Genomic DNA, 21,001 nt, shown 5'->3' with positions numbered 1-21,001 from the left:
TAAACCGTCAAGTGAAGTAAAATCAACGGCACATCGTTGACTGACGCCACCATAAAAACGTCGCGGAATGCATTACACATGCATGACCTAACTCGCGCGACACGAGGAAACCTGTCGGAACATTTGTCAGAAGCTTTGCTACGCTGTGGAGCTTAGCAATCATCTCCCCAGTGTATTTTGGAGAGTCGTGTACAGACTCCAGTGACGAGCAGTTTTGCGAGCATGGAGAGTTGACGCAAGGCACGTTACCCCGAAAAGCGCGGGAAAGTTCGCAATGTGAGCGAAACAAAGTGTAATTGCCGGAGCGGCGCTCACCTTGGCGACATGTAGCGTGCGTCGCGGCGAGGCGCGCTCGCAGCAGCTGCGGCGGCGGCGGCACACAAACACTCGGACCAGCGGCTTCCGCGCCGGCGACTGTCAACGCGCCGGCGGCGTTGGCGGGCAAGGGCGAAGCGAACAGACCGAGCCTAGCGCAGCGCCGCCCCTCGCACCGGCGTCGCGAGCGCTTCCTGGCGGCGTCGACGGCCGTGTGTGCGAGCCGGCGCCTTCGGTCCGCTCAATAATACACGGCAAATGCTGAGTGTCCTGCCGGGTGCGACAGCTAGACCAATCAAGCTATGTAGTCTGTCCCAATAAATCGGTGCATTTTTGCAGGGACTATAGTTGCAGGCGAAGCGAGTGAAGGGGCCCAACTTAACGAGTGAGATTGCTCAGCAGGACTATTTGCCGAGCATCGTCGCCACCGGTAGCCTCATGCAGCTACGTAGAAAGAACTGTTCCAGCGCTCTTATAAGAGTAACATTGCCAAAGCACTTTACTTTTTTGTTTTTTGTTTTGAAATATCTATGTTCAATGTTCAGTCATATCACTGCCAGTTGTCATTGTTGCTTGTATACTTGCTTTTCTTAAGCCATCATTCTTTTAGAATCAGTACTCTTGCCATGCGCTAAACCTACCGCCCATACTGCCAAGAGGTGTCAAATATATTGAAGTAGTGGCTCAAATCTTGTTAATCTTGATGATTCTCTGTAAGTGTGCGTAGAACAAAATTACAAAGAGTGTGCTTACCTCCCTTTTTTATTGAAATAAAAAGTAAATGAAGGAGTAGTTGTCCCCATTTCTTCGCGACGCCTAAACTTTTCCACTTGACTTAAGAATATAAAAAAGTCACATCTTTGCCGAAAAGACGAAGCAATGAATGCGATAGCAATATAGTAGAACGTTTTAAGAAGCAAGGATAGCATATTTAGGAGCAATATTATTTATAGTAAACATGCGCTTGCTAAGTAACCAAGTTTCCTGCAGCGCGGCCACAGTAGATGACCACAAAAAAAAAACTCATGCATAGTGACGGCGTTGATATACGAAGTCAGGCTGGTAGGCAACTCATTTAGATCTGATCTCATTGAACTCTACAAAACGCTGGTGTGAGAAAATGCGGCCACTCCAGGTAGACGTTTAGCACCGTTTGTTGGTGTTGAGACCGCAGTTCGTAGAAGCTCCCGCCCGCTGTGGCGCCACAAGGCGCGCGCTGATTGTTGCCGCGACAGCGCGGCAACTATAAGCACCCCTCCCTCCTTCCTCTTGTTCGCTGGCGAGAGAAGCACGCGCGCAGACGAGCGCGGCCGGAAAAGCATTGTTCGCTCCTTAGAAAAAGGAGGCTGCGCTGCCTTCCCAGTATATATAAAAGAAACGAAAATAATACATATGCATAGATACAGTCCTACTTTGGCTAGTTCTTTCATGTTGTTTAATCATGTCTATATCAATCTTTGACAGCTCTCTTTCTACATAATTTATGACCGCAACATTTTTTTTCGCACAATCACAGTAAGAGGGTACAATTATAATAGACAGCTAGATAAATAAAAAAAAGGCGCCTGTTCAAACGAAAATAATACATATGCATAGATACAGTACTACTTTGGCGAGTTCTTTCATGTTGTTTAATCATTTTTATATCAATCTTTGACAGCTCCCTTTCTACATAATTTATGACCCCAACATTTTTTTTCGCACAATCGCAGTAAGAGGGTACAATTATAATAGACAGAACAGAACAGAACAGAAAGTTTTTATTGTGCTAAATGAAGAAGAATACATGTGCATGATATACAGAAAGAGGTCCCATAGTCAGAGACTGCAAGGGGACCTCTTGTACAATGTAGAATTGAGAATGATTGCGATGTACATAGCAGGGAGACAGATAGATAAATAGAAGAAAGGCGTCTGTTCTCATTTCTATCTGTGTGTCTTCTATTGCACTGAAAAGAAGACCTCGGCTCTACGCTGGCCTACTACATGCATGGCCGACCTAAGCAGTCATAGCTTAAGCTTGGCCAACAAGGTAGGGCTGCGGGGGATTTTGGTTAATGGCCTCACAACAGGTGACCTCTGCTTGCCAACACACGCCCAAGGCTGCAGATTGACCTTGTAGATGGCAAGTGTTGCACAGATGGATTAAACAATCTTGTGCAAATAATATAGTGCAATCTAGCGGCCGCTGACGCTGAACCCTCAAACAAGAAATTTTCACTGGCCAAGAAAGAATGCGCGTGGTGTAGGAAAAAAATTGCACCCACATATATCATGCAATGCCGTATTGTGGCTGGCCCATAGTAACCGGTCAACGTGGTAGGTAGCAAGCCATGGCCCTACAACGGACCACGCTTGGTCGCCCGGGCATCGGTTGCCAAACTCTTTCTTATCATTTGCCGACCGTTGGCTGAACGTCTGCAGCCAACTAATAACTAGCAAATTTGGTTGCTATTCAGGGCCCCACCTTGTGAGAGCATTGGTCTGCCGACAATAGTGGTTGCCGAGCCCTGCACACTTGTTTCCCAACCATCGGCCTATTCAGTTGGGCCGCGATGATGGACAGATATGCGCAAGTGTACTGCGAAAAAAATAATAATAAGCGAAGTGCGATTCGTGTTACCGTTTACAGCGAGGTTGTATAAAACTAGCGTCATTCGTAACTTCGTGAACCTATACCCTACAGAAAGCTGTCATACTCATGAATGGGCCTTACACTGAAATAAAAGTAACCACGGCTCCACAGACTGAGCTGAAACGTCGGATGGCATTCAGGGCAAATTGGATTACTTGACTGTGACATTGAGAATAATGAAGCGAACCCGTATAGTTTATATAGTCATCAATTACCTACTAAACAGAAAACCCGTAGCGGGTATGTGCCACAGAAATCAGGGAAACTCTACTACTCACGACTGGTCAACTGACAATGGCTAGATAGATAGATAGACAGAACGACAAGCAGACAGACAGAAATATACATATAGATATCATTTCCGTCACGGATATGACGTTAAATATACACTAACATTTTGCAAAGGAAAAACCAGGAAGAAAAGTTCTGTTACGGGGCGTCGGACCAGCGACCTTAGGTTCCGCAGTGTGCGGCACTAACCACTATGCCACGGAACGTAGATGCGAAACTTGCTAACGGAAAGCCATTTAGATACATCATACATCCTTTGGCAGTCCGGAGAGCTCTGCAACTTGAGCGCGTTTTCGTCATCAGTAGCAAGATGGCGCGACGTGCTGGTGTTGGTCACGCTCTCAAGGTTTTCGCCGTTGAGAGCCGCCTCAACGGAGCATGGTCTCTCTTGCACGCGCACTTATCAGACTAGTCATTCAAGAAAGAACAAAGGTCACTTAATCTTTCTGCTGCGGCCGCGTTTACGAAAGGGGTACGCTGTGCGCACACGAAGAAATAATTGTGGCAGCTCTTCGCGCTTTTCCTCTGTATACGTGTGCGTTCGTTTCCTGCATCTTCCTTTGTGTTTAAACAGCGCGCTTTAAATGTCGAGCGCAGATTAACATTTGTTAATCTGCGCTCGTCCTATGTGTGCTCATTTCATGCGTGCTTTCTGCTGAAGGTGCGCGCTGCAAGTTTCGAGCTGGTTGCTGTTCTTCGCGTGACTTCGCACCTCGTTGCTTGTAGCATTCGTTCCTTCGAAACGATGTACAGTAAACGCTCAACGACCTCTGTGAAGGCACGTTACTCTTTCGTGTTATATCGATTTCTAAAAGGTAGGATCAACCATGTTTTTTTTCCTTTTATCTCCTCTACAGTTTCTGGATGTGATGCTGACACACCGTATCTGCCAAACTGTCCCCAGGAGATTCATGCGGGCTTTTAGTTCGTGTGCATTCGACTTCGCGCTAAAATCGACTCCTATATACGTTGACGAAACGGCGTGGCTTTAACGAGAAAGTTCGTGGGAGTTCCAGCGCGAGCGAGATTCTCGCGTGCACCTCAACAAGTGTGCGACGCGATATGATACGTTTTCTATAGTCTTCCGCCACAACGCGTGAACAGGCGGGGATATGTACTTCCGTCGCAACGTACGACTTCGCGAAAGCGTGACGAAGACGATGCGTGTGTTCCGGCCTGCCAGCAGTGATTCCTGCCCGGATGGCATTTCCGTCAGGCGAGGAGCAAAGAGAATGCGATGCACCTCCTATTCCAGGATTGAAGAAGAGCGTTGAAACGAAAGCGTAGCATCGCAACTCGGAACTTGACCTTCGAAAAGGCGAGTTGCAAAGCCAGTCCGTTGCCTAAGCATGTGTTAAAGAGACGCGTAGTGATACAGAATGTGATTACATTCTCTGCGTTTTGTACAGTCTTAATCCCACCTGCCTGGAGTCATCGAACGGGTAGGGGGTGGAGGGGATGGGGGCAAAGTCAGCCCCATACATTGACATTATAGGAAGCGTGGCGCTGGGACGCATCTTCGCCAACTCTAATCTTATGAAGAGAAACCCTGCGCACGCTTACGATTATAGAGTAAAGCCTGGCGCCTGGCAGAACACTCTGGGGCCGCCAGCAACTGGTACTTCGCGCGAGCTGAAGTCTGTTATTTCTATTCGCGATAGAGCCCAACGACATATACACGCCGCCTGACAACATTCGATATCATTTCGGCATCGGTCTCAGCATTGATCTTTCTTCCCGGTCTTGTTGGCATTGCTTACTGTATGGCATTCTGCCGCTATTAAACACACACACACACACACACACACACACACACACACACACACACACACACACACACACACACACACACACACACACACACACACACACACACACACACACACACACACACACACACACACACACACACACCACACACACACACACACACACACACACACACACACACACACACACACACACACACACGCGCGCGCGCGCGCGCGCGCGCGCGCACGCACGCAAGAGCGACACGAACAGGACGACATGGGCGGCACTTCCGACTAATTTCGGTTGGAAGTGCCGCGCATGTCGTCGTGTTGCTGTGTGTCTCTTTTGTGAGTGTTTTTAAGAGCGGCGGAATCTCATACGGTCTCAGCATATTTGTCTGAGACGATAAATTCGACACAGACTGCACTGCATCAATCAATGTAATCGACTGAGAAGCTAGCATGGCTTGCACCGGGGTGCAAGGCTAAAGAGACAGTGGAGCTGATGGTGCCAAACAGAAGGAGGTAAGTAGCTGGGCAGCATTTTTATTGTTTCCCATACAGTTTTCAATTTTTCTTTCTACTCCATCCCGCCCCTCCTTTATTCTCTTCCTATGTCTTTGTCATTTTCGTCTCTGTTTATTTTTACATTTGTCTCACTGTCTCCCTCTCTTATTTTTTATTTCTTTCTCTTTATTTTCTTTATTGGTATCACTCTATCGTCTTCGCTTGCTTCCTCTTCCTATTTCAATAAATTCCTTCCTTTTTATTCTTTTTAAGGCGTGCTCTACTCTCTAGCCGTTTCTTTCCTTCCTCTTTATTCTCACATTTCTCTTCCTCGCGTTCACTTCACTTTCCTACCCCTTGCTATACGATACTTCACAAGGCTATCTCATGTTCTGCTCTCCACCGCAGTGGTCTAGTGGCTAAGGTACTCGGCTGCTGACCCGCAGGTCGCGGGTTCGTATCCCGGCTGCGGCAGCTGCGTTTTCGATGGAGGCGGAAATGTTGTAACCCCGTGTACTCAGATTTGGGTGCACGTTAAAGATTCCCAGGTGGTCAAAATTTCCGGAACCCTCCACTACGGCGTCTCTCATAATCATATGGTGGTTTTGGGGCGTTAAACCCCACATATAAATCAATCAATCAATCTCATGTTCTGCGGCCATTCTTGATTGCCGGATGCAAGGTATCAATTCCTACGCAAAGTCTGTCTTGAGTAAAGCGGGAAATTCAAAGAACAACAACAAAATAAGAGCACCAATAACCGTGTGTTTAACACGCTCGCCTTTAGGTCGCGAGTACGAGGGTTATAATTTCGCCACGTCACGAGAATTTTGTTTTTCTCGCAAAGATTTTTCTCTTACTTACTTTCTCCCTTCATCTCACCCCTTGTAGCACGCTGGAGAGATTGGCGCACGTGTTCTGACAGCGAAAAGGAAGATGAAGAGGAGGACGACGAGAAGGACGAAGAGAGCGGGTGTGGACTGATGATTATGATGATTATGATAGATTTAAGTCACCACAAAAGTTCTTTCGCTTATCTAGAATAGCCTCAGTGTTTAAAAAAATGCCATTGTTTTACTCATCTTAGGCAACTAGGCAACTGCACCAGAGAGCATACGCCTTCTTTAAGTTAAGTTGCCCGTTAAAGAACACCAGGCGGTTCAAATTATTCTTAAGTCCCAGAATACGGCGTGCTAACTGTTATCCTATGAGTTATATTTTCGAATTTTATTATTTGTTTCATGGAGGAAACCACAAGGTCCATACGTGGACATTGTGTGAAAATTAATGCATCTTTGCGAACCGCTTCCCATGCTTCTTCCTTCCATTGAACGAAGCAAGACCCAAACGAGAAAACGGGAAATGTATGAGCACGTAAGAGGTGTTCTCAGGAATCCACGCGACGGTTGGCGCTTCACGGATAACGAAGACACGGTCTGTGCCCTTATACGGGAAATGTAATGGCCGCAACGAGCGCCGATAAGCGGGGAAATTAATCAACATAACTGTCCCAATGATTACTCTGCACTGGGGTATAGAGAAAGGGTAGAAGCGATAAATCACTCGGCGAGAGACGCACGGGACACTATGCTTGGCACTGATTTGTTTCAGGTAATTCAACGCTGGAATGGGTAGCGTGATGGGCCAGTCTCCGTGTAGGAATTGTGCGACAAAACCTTCCTCAGTGATGCTAGAAAAAGGTATACCTAGTTGGCGTACGCATGGCTACAGGGACGATATCACACGAAACGCAGTGGCATTGTACGCTTCAATTGCAGACAAGCTCTTACCATGCTGCTCGGCACTTCTATTAAGACACTGCCCATGTGCATGAGTCTCCAAGAAAACGGGCGGGGGGGGGGGGGGGGTAACAGTCGCTGCACTGCATCATCATCCACCGACAACTTTTCCATTGGACGAGTTCGACCGAGCGCTAGCTTTGCCATGGATGCAAAAAAAAAATACAGGATGTATCAAGGGAATGAATGATGATGAGTGGGTGAAGCGTCCGTCAATTCATCTGTGCTTCCGTCCATGCGTCCGTCCGTCCGTACGTGTGTCTGTCTCTCTGTCCTATTTCCATCTGCTTCTCTCTGTCTGTCTGTCCGTCTGTGCGTCTGTCCATCCATCTAGTGAACAGTTCAAGTACCGCCATCTCGCTTCTCTTAATCATATATTCATCATATACAGGTACCGCCATCCAGTGGACAATCTAAGGACTAAACGAGAATAAGTATCACATTTCTGCTGTCAGTGTTTTGTTGACACCGAGATCGTGATAATGACGCCGTGCTACGTTTTTCGTAACATGTGGACATGCGGATATTTGCCCGAGGGCGGGTGTGTGCCGCTGGCATGTGGGTATGTGCCACAGGCTGCGCACTACGACTGCTGGGGACGCACAAGCCACGCCATAAAGAGCTTCGCCCCTAGAAACGAAAGTGAAGCTATGAAGAGCTCCTCACAACAGCGCCGCCTTTGGTCTCCGGCTTTGCAGACATCATCATCATCCTCATCACCATCATCAGCCTGACTACGTCCACTGCAGGACAAAGGTCTCTCCCATGTTCCGCAAGTCAACTCGGTCCTGCACTTGCTGCTGCCAATTTATACCCGCAAACTTCTTGATCTCATCTGCCCACCTAACCTTCTGTCTCCCCCTAACCCGCTTGCCTTCTCTGGGGATCCAGTTAGTTACCCTTAATGACCAGCGGTTATCCTGTCTACGCGCAACATGCCCGGCCCATGTCCATTTCCTTTTGTTGATTTCAACTATGATATCTTTAACCCCGTTTGTTTCCTAATCCACTCTGCTCTCTTCTTGTCTTTTAAGGTTACACCTACCATTTTTCTTTCCATTGCTCGCTACGTCTTCTTCAATTTAAGCTGAACCCTCTTTGTAAGTCTCCAGGTTTCTGCTCCATAGCTGTTATACCGGCTATGGTATAACCGGCAAGATGCAGCTGTTATATACCTTCCTCTTGAGGGATGGTGGCTATCTACCTGTCATGATTTGAGAGTGCTTGCCAAATGTGCTCCACCCCATTCTTATTCTTCTAGTTACTTCAATCTTGTGGTTCGGCTCTGCGGCTATTGCCTGCCCTAAGTAGACATAATCTTTTACATCTTGAACAGGCATAATATTGGAAAGCAAGCCTCCTTAACCAATATGAAGGGTCTTCGAACATCAATATCGTCAAAAATTTTCGCATTCATAAAACTACACAATAAACAATAAAAGGGCAGATCAGACTGACTAAAGATATCTGCTGACTTGGTGTCATTTGATGATTGCGGGGGGGGGGGGGGGGGGGACTCATGCCTTCCCTTTTTCCTTAGCCAACGCTCATGTCAGGCAAGATAGCGGCACGAATGACTGCATTACGCTTTTGTACTTCCAGTGCGTTGTAGATCTTTTTTTTTTTGCTAGGAATAACTACAAAATAACAAGATCTGACACCAGTAGCAGCAAGCTGCAGTAAATCCTGCACGCCGCATCAGCAACTACTGCAGATCATAAATCCCCCTACTGATGCCATCATCAGCGGTATGTGACGCTACCGTCCGTCTCAGCGGAACAATGGGTACACAATGCTCGGCTACTGAACCGAAGGTCACTGGTTCGATACCGGCCGTGGCGGCCGCAATTCGACGGAGGCCAAATGGTCGAGGCCCGTGTACTGTGCGATGATGTTAGTGCACGTTAAAGGACACCAGGTGGACAACATTTCCGGAAACTTCTTTTACGGAGGTTCTCACATAGTCATATGAATGTTCTGGGACGTAAAACCCCAGATATTATTCAGATTCAGATTTTCAGATTTCAGATTTTTTTATTGGTACGAATACAAGAATGTGACATGTGTTCAGTATACAAAAGGAGGTCCCAAAGTCAAAGACCGTAGCGGGACCTCCTGTTAAGGGCAAATTGAGGTGAAACACCGTTAGAGGAAACATAAGCAATAATAAAAATTATAAACTAAGCATTATATTATTATTATTATTATTATTATTATTAATATTATTATTATTATTATTAACTGACGCGGACTTCACTGTACATGTCGTTAAGATCATGTCGGGCACGCAAAAAGATCGGACGTGACAAAAAGCGACAAGAGTCCAGCCCGCTGCCTTCAAATATGTGCAAAGGCATTGAAGAAAATTCACGCAGCGCTGAATTGATGTGGAAGTTTTTATTTAGCTATAATAAAAAATACATGCACGTGATTGTAGACTTCATTTGGTGGCGTCGGAATGCACCACTGAACGGTCTTGATGTATTACAGTGAAGGCACGTAAGCCTCTTCATTTAATTCCTTTTATAATTGAGAAAACTAAATGGTCAACTTAAAAAGTGTATCGCTAGCGTTTCTAACAGCGATGAAGGACTTTTTAAGCCGACGCAGGGCGGATGAAGATTTTTTCAGAAATATTGAAACAGGCGCCGCCGGAGAAGATTCCTACGGGCACAAAGGCCGTCCCCAAAGCCGCCAAGTTTCCCTAAAACACTATCGCTTGTTCGGGCGCTAAGCCTTCCGACGAACACCGAAAGAAACACGAAAGAACCGAGCGAGAGAAAAGCAGGAAGACTGTAACGAGAGGCATTTGCATTTAAATTGGGGCGACCAAGCACCGTCGCCGGGTTGGGAAGCCCTTAGCGCTCTACTCGACGGCTGCGGAACTGCGTCGCCAATGAGCCGTATATCTCCGAGAGTTACGGAAAGGAAGTGCGCTATGAGTTTCGTATGCGCACGCACAGACGGCATTCGTATCTCGGCAGGCGCACTGGCTGACGGCTTTTACGAGCTGGAATGTCGTCGTCGCAGTAGTATAGCACACCTACATGTACTTCTCGCCTTTTAGAAGCTTCCTCCCTCTCTTCTCCACCGACTCCACACAAAACGTTTTTGCAGCGATTGCTTTCAGTATACCTCACAACCCAACCCCACCCTCCTCGCTCTGCCTCCTTTATGTCCATACAATTGTTTCTTCCTTTATGTCGCTTCCCTTCATGACGGCTGGTGTGTAGTACCTACGTGTACATCCCGCCCTTTAAGCACCGGCTGTTCACTATATCAGGCCTCACCTCCGCTTTTAGTCTTCCTCAAAGGGTTTTTGTTGCGATTGTTCACAACACCCTTTCGTCAACCAGCTCCCTTTCTGCCTCTTCGCTTTATGCTCGATGAAAACCCTCCCCCACTCTCGTTTTAGGCGTTTTCAATCTAGCTTGAGCTTCCCTCTTCTCTATTTGTTAATCGGCGGACGACAGTCCGTTCAGTCTTCTCGTCGTCTCCACCCACGTTGGGGGGGGGGGGGGGGGTAGGGGGTCTTACATTCTCATCACGACCGCTTCGATGTCGTCCGCTTCGTGCCCGTTGTTACATTACGCCTCACTGTGCTTGTATCGGAGCGCCGCCGGCGGGCGGACGGAAAGGCCACAGAAGAGTTGGAAGTGGGTGGAGGGCACACAGGAGGGGCTTTCGATTAACGGTTTCCTCGCGCCCAGCGCTCGTCGTCGATGTGGGAGGCTATTCGAGCGGTGAGCGGCCCCATTTCGGACGACGGGTCTTTTAGAGCGGAGCACATTTTAATTTCCGCTCCACGTTCCGCGAGGCTCCCGATCAGCGACGCGCCGGTGGGCATTATGCGCCCATCTTATAGGGAAAACGAGTCGGAGGAAACGCGATAAAATAGGAGCATCGAAAAGGAAAAAAACAACAAAAACAAGAAACACGTATTTGATTTAGAGGAGATGGAGTCGCGGGATTAGTTACATAGGTGCTAGAATGAGGAAGGCAAGAACGTTCAACTGTGGGCATTTTGGGCGGCCTTGATATGGCTTACATTGCAAGCACTGCACCCCACCACCCCTTTCTTTTCTTCCCGATCTCCTTTATTGTGCCTATGCGCCCTTGTGTTTTCCTTCGTTCGAAAGTGATCGCATTACAGCAAGAAAGAACTTGACGAATTTGAAGTAGAGTAGCGTTCACTTTAAAACAAGGATATTTTTATCGAAGCTAAATTGATAATTATCTTGAAGTATTGTGCTCGCTGCACTGCATCATTGCCGTGTTGATGGTCGAGTGAGGATAACTGTTTGGAACCGCAAGGACTACACGCGAACCACTGCGTCATCGCTTAAGGTTCGTTGAGTGAAAATATTCTGTCTCTCGTAAGTATTTTTTTTTTGGTCCCTGACAAGTCTTCAGCACACGCATAATCAGTGCGCTGCACATATTCGACATGTGCTGTCGTAATTGCGTTGAGTTCGCAGGGTACCCGCACGCAACATTTTCTTGAGCGGAGCGGTAGCCCTTGGGCACTTTGGAAGGACTTCGCGAGAAATTGGCCGTTCATATTTGACCCTTATCCCATTGACCAGCCACGGTGTTTCCGTGGTCATGGGGCTTGACTGCAAACCAGAACGTCGCGATATTGAGTTCAGCCAGCGAGGGCCTCATTTCTGTGAAGGCGAATCGCTAAAAGCCTGTGCACTTATATTTGGGCGCACGTTAAAGAACCCCACGCGGTCAAAATTTCTGCAGACCTCCATTACGGGATCTCTCAATCACACCGTGGCTTCTATACATGAAACCTGAATATTTATTATTACGTTCGCATGGTATACCTATTTTTCCGCAATATCCAATAACATGCGCTCTAGAAAATCATTATTATTATTAAAATATTATTATGAGTTCTAGAAAATATTTTAAGAAAGAGATGCAATAGACGAAAAGTGGGCAAGCAATAAGTACGAGGACTCCCCCACGTGTTGCTTCGCGAGTCATCTTTGTGTTTTGTTGCACCACTCTTCCAGAATATTACGTGGAATGTATTGCTCTATTTCACTTGAAACTAACCAGAGAAGCAGCTGCCACTTCGGGTCCTCCTAACGTCACAATGAATTAGTTTAGGATCGAATGAATTGTTGAAATCTCCAAAAATAAAAAAAGAAACTTATTTCACGCACTTCAATGATGCTCAACGTTCGCACTGATGCTGTAAAAACTCAGATTTTGTTTTCCGCTTATGTGATTGAGTGTTTAATTTACATGCAGAAAATTGATGTAGTCGTTTTATTTGATTGATATGTGCGGTGTAACGTCCCAAAGCCACCATATGATTATAAGAAACGCCGTAGTGGAGGGCTCTGGAAATTAAGAAACCCTCGGGTTCTTTAATGTGCGCCCAAATCTGAGCACACGGGCCTACAACATTTCCACCTCCATCGGAAATGCAGCTGCCGCAGCCGGAATTCAATCCTGCGACCTGCGTGTCAGCAACCGAGTACCTTAGCCAGTAGACCACCGCGGCGGGGTATGTAGTCGTTTTAGATTAGAAACCTATCACAGGACCGTAAGCAGCAGTAAGCTCTTTTTTGGTGTTTTTTTCATTTACATAGCATCTTGCCGCGGTACAGCGCGAACCAAAGGCAGATAATTGTTGACACTGCGACTCTCAGCAGCCGGACAGCAAGATCGCCTTCTTTATCTTCGATCAGCCAGAGCTCCACTACCTGGTGTCCGCCAAATCCCCTTATCGTCGTTTTGGTCCACCAGTACACACGCGTCAATATCAACATTTATTTTTTAACATCTTTCATTCCCCTCACCCCTTTCCTCAGCACAGGGTAGCCAGCCGGTCTAAGAACTGGCTAATTTCCCTGTCTTTCCGCTTAAACATTCTTCCTCCTTCAATATATAATGAAAGAAGGGAATTTTTTGAGGCTTCGTTTATTTGTCTGGAGCAAGCTTCGTGAAAACAAGCAGATAATGAAGTCAAGAAAGGTACAGGAGACGTTAATTGTGTCGTTTTGCGCGTAGTGTTTTTGATATATATATGTGAAGAAAGTAAAGTGGACGAGAAGACAATTTGATGCCGGAGGCACGGAACCTGCAATCTTCGGATAACGCACCTTGTGCTCTAGTCATTGAACTTAGACGGCGGAAGTCCCCTCGTTGGCTGCTGGATTCAATTAAAGAGACACTACACAGAAACGCCGAATTGGTTCGGTTTGATAAATCGCTCTCTGACAACTCTGAAGTCTATATTTTCAGCGTCAGAGGTTCACTTACAGAGGAGAAAACCAAGTTCAAAGTTTCATTTTTACATTTCCCGCCAAAATTTTCACGCATGACGTCTTAAATTTCAAAGTGTGCTTATCGTCTTCTGATCCCATTGGCTTCACAAAATTTCCCTAAACTTGTTGTTTTATGTCTATGGCTTCTTAAAAGGACAAAGTACTTCATTTTCACCAATTAGCAACAACGTACGCCCTGATTGGCAATGTTCAAATATGTGACGTCACGACGAATGGTGTGGAAAGCTCGAGGTGGCACCGACACCCACATTTTACTTTTCACGCGTTTTGCCGTTTACCAAGCGCCGTCTCGCCGCAAGCGTGGTGTTTTCGATGTCGTGAAAGAGTGGTTTACCAATACGAGAAAAAAACTATTACGGTCTTGAGTGTTCATTTAAGGTTGTATCACAGCATAGCAGCACCAGCATGAAAGTGTAGCTCAATATCAGCGCTCTTACGCCATACTGTGGTAGGTCACCTTTTCAACGATCTTATCAGTCTGCCTTCTCAAGCTATTAAAATGAGTCGATAATGGGGCAAAATATGCGTTCCGCACCGCACGCAAAAAGGCAAAAGGAAACGCCATAACTGAAAGCTTGACAATCACGTCTTGAATCGGAAAACAAGATTACGATTCCACGAGAACGACGTGGCTCTGTGGTCAATTCGCGGCACGTGTGGGGGGAGGCGAATAATTCATTCAATCATTTTGTGCACGCTCTGCTAGTTCAGCCCGTCCGGTGGTCACGATTCACTCGTTAAAAGATTGCCCCCTTTGTAGGGCTGTCGCTATTGTGCCGACTGAATACCCTTACGCACGCCCTTCTTGCCGAAGCAAGCGCACAGCTGCCGCTGACAGACACTGCCGCCTTGAAGAAGATGGATGGCTCCATGCGAGGAATCCAGGAATCCCCTTTTGCCGTGTCGTTGCGCCTGGCCGTGGAAGGGAGTCCGATTGCAGAATGAACACGAAGAAAGGCGTCAAACACCGCCTGACCCGGATAGCCTTGTAAGCGCACCGCAAAGATAGGATAGCGTGTTAGTCGACACAACAAGTATGACGCAGCAGCAGACGAATAGGCCAGTCGGTAAGAAAGGCGGAATGTTTCGACTGAGAAAACATTGTATTAGCGGCCTCCAGGAAGCTCCAGGGAAGTTCGCCAATGGTCCTCTCAATGACCGTTATTCACCAATCGGTGGTGAGAGCACTGAAGCAGTGTAGGTCAGAGAAACCCCGGCCGCAGAGACCATTTCAATATATCTGCATGCTCGCAGTGCTGGTATTCTCTCCCTGTTCCCCATTTCGTTATCCCCAGCGCAGGGTAGTCAACCGGGCGCTCGTCTGGCTGACCTCTCTGCCTTTCCTTTTCTAGCTTTCTCTCTTTCTTGACTTAGAATTGGCTTTTATTATTTGTGATGCTCCTCTCTCTTTGTTTTGTTTCTTATCTTTCTGACTCCCCTTACCCGTTCCTCATCGCAGCGAAACAAGGCATGTGATGTGAGCTTGTCTTCGGTAGGTTTATTTGTAGTTCCGATGAAGGCAGGAAAAATGTAGGCCCGCATGTAAACACAGCACGTTCTTATTTTTTATCCTGCCTTTGGCGGTAACTTCAACTAGATGGAAGGAAAACAAGAGAGAAAGAAAGAGAGAGGCAAGGCAGAGATGTTGACCTGTTTTGTATAACTGGCATGCATGCGGCATTCGGTCATAGAGATGGAGAGAGAGAAAGAGAACATAAGGAGAGAGGCAGGGAAATTAACCAGGGCTGAGCCCCGGTAGGCTACCCTGCACTGGAAAAGGAGATAGGGTGAAGGAAAGTTATAGAGAAGGATAAACAAGGCCACTGACTGAGCCAATGGAGTTGGCACATGGCCAAATGAGATAATAGTTCTGAACGCCAAACTTCAAAAAAAATTTCTACTTTAGAACAAAAACTCTAATGATTAAACTTGTCCCATAAAAATAACAACTTTTTTCTGGCTGATGTATAAAGCTATTCAATTGGAGTACCAAGTGCTCTGAATTGCGTCTAAGCGTGAACCAAAATTATTTTCTAAAATTGGGGATTTTTCTCTTAAAACTCAGAAGTATCATTGGTCTGAAACCATTTATAAGCTGGAATATACTCTCTCTAAATGAAGTAGTGATTGCTCAAATACCCATATATAACACAGCACAAGAAAAGCATAAAACATAAAACATTTGACCAAATTTTCTGGAGGTGCATATGGCAGTATATTTCAGTATTATAATTAAACTTCGAACTCCTTAGAGAGCGCCTTTGTTTAATATCTAAACCTAACTTCGTGCTGAAACGACAAACTAAAATACCAGAATAATTTTCCCTACAAACCACCCTCAGATTATATTCTGCGCAATTATGAAGGCTTCCGCGGGGCCAATCATTTTTTTCTCAATATGTTCTAGTATTCGCTGTTTTCAATGCAGAAAATGAGCATGTTTATTTACGAATGCTTTAAAGTAGTCGCAAATATGACTGGGATGTTTGGCGCGGATTAACCGATAATAGTAAGGAAATAGTTGCGACAAAGGTGTTGCAGAGCAGCTAAGTATTGAGTTGGTTCACTTATGAATTAATTATCAAATAAAAAGCTACTAATCATTCATTCAGTAAATAAATCAAGTACTGATTGACTGATTGATTGATTGGTTGATTGATGGATGGATTGGTTGAGTGGACATGTCATCACACAGTAAGTTCACATATGGTGAAAAAACAAGTAGCGGTCACCGCCTGTCAGTTTTAACAGTTGGGCTTTCGAAGACACGGGCCTAAAATAAATAAGCGGCGTTGCCCATAAGTCCAACGAAAATGTTTTTCCTGATCATGGACACGTGACGGACAGCCTGGCTTTTCACAGTCACCGGTTATCGTAGGAAAAGAAAAAGCCCAGCTTCTCAATTCCAACCAACCAATCAACCACAAACCAATAAGGTTAAAAGCGAATCTGCACGTCATTTGTATAGGCGTCGCTAAAAAATTCCTGAAATCCCTAAACAACTGCTACGTTCTCGCCTAACAAAATAACCTAAAGCAACATAAAGCTCTCGCGTCCTTCGTTCTCGTGAGCCGATAAGGCAATGTCAGTGGCGTCTCTTTTTCTCAATGCAATTTCGTCAGACACGCCCAATTGTCCTCGGATCGTCCATGTTTTCCTAGCGCAACAATTCACAAAACGCGGACGAGGTTACAAAAAGAAAAAAAAAAACAGCCCGCGGTGAAAGACCGGCGACTGGTGCGCGAGAGGCCCGTTTCGACGGCGAAACTTGGAGTGCGCGACCTTCACAGTAAACAGAGAACCAGAAGCGAACGCGAACAAAGCCTCCACGGACACACAATACGCTTTGCGAAGTGCAGGCGTCAACGGGCTTCCGCGCTCCAATTTTCTCTTCAGTCCGCACCGGCGTCTGTCAGTGTAATGTCTTTTCAGCCAGCTTTCGTCCGGCCGTGTTTTCTCATCAGGTGTCTCCGAAAGAAGGCAGGAACGAAATTTCGATGAGGCGCCGCGTGCATATACCGTAATACATACGGCGTTGGAGTTTTGTGTTTGTTCAGCCTGCGTTTCGTTCGCTTAACCGTTTTTCTTATTTTTTGTCACGCTTGCCTTTTTTTTTGGGGGGGGGGGGGGAGGCTCTAAGGCGTGACATGACATTCGGATGCCACGACACATTTTTCCAGAGGGTGTTGTAAATATTGCGTGCTTGACAAATATACTGACCTTTCTAGTTGTTTAATAGAACATAAGAAGAAAAAAGAGGGGGGGGGGGAGGCCTTGTCACATGCTAGCATCAAGAATACTCGTTTCTATGACAGGTCTATATTACTTGTTTTAATAAAATCAATACATTAAACGTTATCTTGAGACAGCTAGTGAACTATTACCTATCTCGAAGCGCTGCTCCTTGCCGAGGTTGTTGTACATTACTTTCGTTTTCTGCAGATTAATTTTAAGACCCACCTTTCTGCTCTCCTTGTCTAACTCCGTAATCATGAGTTGCAATTCGTCCCCCGAGTTACTCAGCAATGCAATGTCATCGGCGAAGCGCAGGTTACTAAGGTATTCTCCATTGACTCTTATCCCTAACTGCTCCCATTCTAGGCTTCTGAAAACCTCGTGTAAGCACGCGGTAAATAGCATTGGGGAAATTGTGTCCCCCTGCCTTACACCCTTCTTGATTGGTATTCTGTTGCTTTCTTTATGAAGCACTATGGTAGCAGTTGATCCCCTGTAGATTTCTTCCAGAATGTTTATATATACTTCATCTACGCCCTGATTCCGCAGTGTTTGCATGACGGCTGATATTTCTACTGAATCAAACGCCTTCTCGTAATCTATGAAGGCTATGTATAGTGGTTGGTTATACTCTGAGCATTTCTCTATTACCTGATTGATAGTATGAATGTGGTCAATTGTTGAGTAGCCTGTTCGAAATCCTGCTTGTTCCTTTGGTTGATTGAATTCTAATGTTTTCTTTACTCTGTTAGCAATTACCTTTGTAAATAGCTTGTATACTACAGAGAGTAAGCTGATCGGCCTGTAATTCTTCAAGTCCTTGTCATCTCCTTTCTTATGTATTAAGATGATGTTAGCGTTCTTCCAAGACTCTGGTACTCTTCCCGTCAGGAGACACCTCGTAAACAGGGTGGCTAGTTTTTCTAACACAATCTGTCCTCCATCTTTCAGCAAATCTGATGTTACCTGATCCTCACCAGCAGCTTTGCCCCTTTGCATGCTCTCCAAAGCTTTTCTGACTTCTTCTATCATTACTGGTGGGGTGTAATCTGGGTTACTGCTAGTTCTTATAGTATTAAGGTCGTGCTTGTCTCGGCTACTGTACAGATCTCTGTAAAACTCCTCCGCTATTTTAACTATCCTATCCATATTGGTAGTTATTAAAAAAAAGACTATGTCTACTTAGGGCAGGTAATAACCGCAGAGCCGAACCACGAGATTGAAGTAACTAGAAGAATAAGAATGGGGTGGAGCACATTCGGCAAGCACTCTCAAATTATGACAGGTAGATTGCCACTATCCCTCAAGAGGAAGGTATATAACAGCTGTATCTTGCCGGTACTTAGCTACGGAGCAGAAACATGGAGACTTACAAAGAGGGTTCAGCTTAAATTGAGGACGACGCAGCGAGCAATGGAAAGAAAAATGGTAGGTGTAACCTTAAGAGACAAGAAGAGAGCAGAGTGGATTAGGGAACAAACTGGGGTTAAGGATATCATAGCTGAAATCAAGATGAAGAAATGGACATGGGCAGGGCATGTAGCGCGTAGACAGGATAACCGCTGGTCATTAAGGGTAACTGACTGGATTCCCAGAGAAGGGAAGCGGGTTAGGGGGAGACAGAAGGTTAGGTGGGCAGATGAGATTAAGAAGTTTGCGGGTATAAATTGGCAGCAGCAAGCACAGGACCGGGTTAACTGGCGGAACATGGGAGAGGCCTTTGTCCTGCAGTGGACGTAGTCAGGCTGATGATGATGATGATGATGAGACAGCTAGCTGGGTAGGGAATAAGACGTCCCTGCGCTGCATTATCATTGAAAAGAAATCAGCAGCACTGTCGTTATCAAAAATAAATTGGTGATGAAAAAGCACGGTCAGCTAGTTTTATAAATTACTTTTGAATTGTTTTATCAGGGGAAACTGAGGGCGTTTAGTGTTTTATGGTGTTTTCGAATGGTAAGAATTCCAAAACTATAGTCCAACTTTGCCGACGATGTTTTAAAACCACTCAGGAGGCTCATTAACATGAGTTTCATTTTATTGTTTTTTGAACAGAATCACGCGAAACTGAATAAGAAATAAGATATACAAGAACTTCCTTAGTACAGTGTCAAAGGATGCTTCAGTGGGATACCTCGCTGTAACATACATTAGACAACTAATGATAATATGTGGGCTTTAACGTACCAAAGCACCACATGATTATGACAGACGCCGTAGTGGAGGGCTCCAGAAAATTAGACCACCTGGGGTTCTTTAACGTGCAACCAAATCTGAGTACACGGGTCTACAGCATTTTCGCCACCATCTAAAATGCAGCCGCCGCAGCCGGGATTCGAACCTGCAACCTGCGGGTCAGCAGCCGATTGCCCTAGCCACTAGACTGCCACGACGGGGCATACATTAGAAAACTAACCAATTAAAACAGAAGTAAATTGTATTACATGCTACAGTGAACAGATTCACCGATCAGTTTCGCCGAAATGCCGAAGCAATGAATGCGATTGCGACAAATGGGATTGTTATACGAATTAAGAATGGCGGCTGGCTCCCTAGCATTTGTTCTACCATAAGTCAACAAAACACTGGGGTAGAGGAGCACTGCTGCTGCAGCGAGCAAAATGGCCTTCGTGCCTTACATCACTTCAAAGCAAACTACATAGCACGCACAAAGGTACGAGCCATATTCCTTTCAAGATAAGGTGCGCACGATCCCACCAGGCTGATTGCTTGTCGTTCTTGCCGGAGTGACACAGCAACTCCCCCCCCCCCCCCGCCCCCCCAAGAGTTATCCTGCCCCCAACCCCCTTATAGGCCTTCAAATCGAATCAAATCAAATCAAATTTTATTTCAACATATATACTTCTGATGTACAGGACCATGAACTAAAGCCAGCAAGGCATCACATAGTCCACGGCCTCGTTTTTGAGGCAGCAACAAAACAACAAACGAGGACGACAGTTTAACACGAAAATGTAGAAATATTCCATCTTCACACTCAGAACTGTGAAAATATGTGACTATAGATACTTAGAAATACCACTGGCAATAGACGCACTATGAAACATTCGAAAACAGACAGAAAAAATTAGAAAGAAAAACAGACAAAAAGTTGCACTACATGCACAGATTTATGGACCACAATATAACAAACATTTTGTTCCGTTCCAGAGAATATGAATATCTTGATACGCATACTGAAATTATAAAAAGGAAACCAAGTTTTTATACAACACAATGGTAATGGCACCTTGACGATGGCGGCTAAAGTGAGAAAAAAATGCTCTAGCCAACACGTCCGACATGGGAAAAGAAAAACAGAACGGTAAGCTTGAAAATTAATGTGCAGTAAGCTGAAGGAACACGAAAGTTTCAGAAGAGAACAGTGCTTTGCATTAGGTGTAGTGAGGTACTGAAAGTGTTAAAGGAATAGGTCTAGATCGGACAGGTAGTGACCGCTGAGTGGAACCACGAGACTGGAGTGACCGAAAAAATAAAAACGCGGTGGAGCACATGCGACAGACATTCTCAGATTACGAATGGTAGTTGACCTCTATCCCTTAAGAGGAAGGCATACGACAGAGGTATCTTTCCGGTACTTACCCACGGAGCAGAATCCTAGAGGTTAACAAAAAGGGTTCCACGTAAATTGAGGGCTAA

General features: G+C 45.7%; 1 protein-coding gene across 5 annotated transcripts in view; it reads right to left on the bottom strand.

Moving 5' to 3' along the window:
• The window catches only part of LOC119173478 (metabotropic glutamate receptor-like), a 450,920-nt gene that overhangs the window by 325,660 nt on the left and 104,259 nt on the right, over nt 1-21,001 (bottom strand). For 4 of the 5 annotated variants that reach the window (XR_012895306.1, XM_075894964.1, XM_075894968.1 and 1 more), the window contains exon 1: nt 316-445. The exons of the other annotated variant lie outside the window; for it this stretch is intronic. The gene's annotated coding sequence lies outside the window, so the exon portion shown is untranslated. Of the gene's footprint in view, nt 1-315; nt 446-21,001 lie in introns of those variants that run through there. 5 annotated transcript variants of the gene reach the window in all.

The sequence above is a fragment of the Rhipicephalus microplus genome, chromosome 5 (assembly GCF_043290135.1).
Source record: "Rhipicephalus microplus isolate Deutch F79 chromosome 5, USDA_Rmic, whole genome shotgun sequence".
Lineage (NCBI taxonomy): Eukaryota > Metazoa > Arthropoda > Arachnida > Ixodida > Ixodidae > Rhipicephalus > Rhipicephalus microplus.
The sequence above is the reverse complement of the archived record's forward strand: the minus strand, read 5'-3'. Positions and strand labels throughout refer to the sequence as shown.